This window comes from Cynara cardunculus, assembly GCF_001531365.2.
Source record: "Cynara cardunculus var. scolymus isolate 2C chromosome LG 12, CcrdV1, whole genome shotgun sequence".
Lineage (NCBI taxonomy): Eukaryota > Viridiplantae > Streptophyta > Magnoliopsida > Asterales > Asteraceae > Cynara > Cynara cardunculus.
Window position 1 is genome coordinate 19,441,852 of NC_037539.1, and position 1,452 is coordinate 19,443,303.

Below are 1,452 nucleotides of genomic sequence, written 5' to 3' on the forward strand. Positions count from 1 at the left end.
AAATCATACAAACATTTGAGATCAAAAAAGTGGTTTGAACATTTGTAAAATATTTTAATATACTTAGAAGTCGTCCTTGACTATAAAGGCGAAGTTAGCTTTCAAAGAATGTCTGAGTTACATTTCTACCCAATGGAACATCTCTTGTAGATCAGATTTTGGTTGAATGATGATATATATGGTGAAATGATTGATCGCAAGATCAGAAGGGAATTTCTATGTCCAAAGGAGCTCGGAGCAGAAGTACCTGGCTACATCAACCAGAACAACTTAGATTAGTTATATAATTCTTCTTGTAACTTGTCTTTTACTGTATGTCTTTCATTTTTATGTCTACTTTCAGTGTTCAACTTATATTTTGGAGCTCTAGCAAATGTACTGAAACACTTGTATTTTTCTTTTGAATTAATGTAAGTATTTCATCAGCATCACTAAGAAACATCCTTGAAAAAAGTAATAGGGACACATGTCTATGAGTTCCAGTGTTCTCTTACAGTCACTGACAATCTATAAGTCCGTGAACATGCTTTCAGTTTTAGTTTCCCTTCTTGTACTTTTTCTTAAACTTGTAACTTAAGAAAACTTATTAAGTAAAAACTGAGTCACTGAAAAAGATCCTAAAATAGTAAAAAGGGACATGTGCTTTATAGTAAAAAGGCACATATCTTTATGATGCTTTGTTATCATCAAATAGGGGGCGATTGTTGATCCTCTCTCTCATAGATTTGATGATAATCCTTTTTACCTTTTACCTTTTACGAAGTATTATGTTTCTATCATTCAGTTCTAAGGATTGGCACTAAGTCTGTTCAATGATCGCGGAAACTTGTATTGTAAATCCTACAACAACGGCGATACTTCAAGAAGATAAAACTCACACCAAAGAACCTTCATCGAAAGTCGAAGACTGAGACTGAAGATTAGTGACTGGCGCGTTCATGATCTGAAGCGGCATTCAGTGATTACAGTCTGGTCAACATATGTGTGAAGACTGCCAAAGCCACAGCGAATGCTGAAGAGACCTTTAGTGTTATTCCAACATTCAGTGATCAAATGAATCTTGTTGTGCAAGATTGTCTTTGTTCTCTCCTTCCACACACAGAGGACAAATTCATACCCTTTCAAGAATATAGTACGGTGCAGAGTCGACTAGTTGACTCTATTACCCACCAACTCCCTGAAAGGATGTCTGCTCATGAATAGGCATTTGTACTATTCATTGTAGCAAAGGACAAGCTTTTCTTTAAAATCTTGACGCGTGTTCAAACCCTAATACATTGCATTAAAAGTGTATTTAATACAAAGGGTATAAATAGATGAGTGCTCTCTCCTTGCAGAGACACTTAGACACACACACACACACATCTAAAAGAACACTTACGCTTATCTTCGAGCAAGTTAGAATCCCTCTCAAGTATTCTAAAAGTTCTTACCCAAGAAGAACTTATTTCC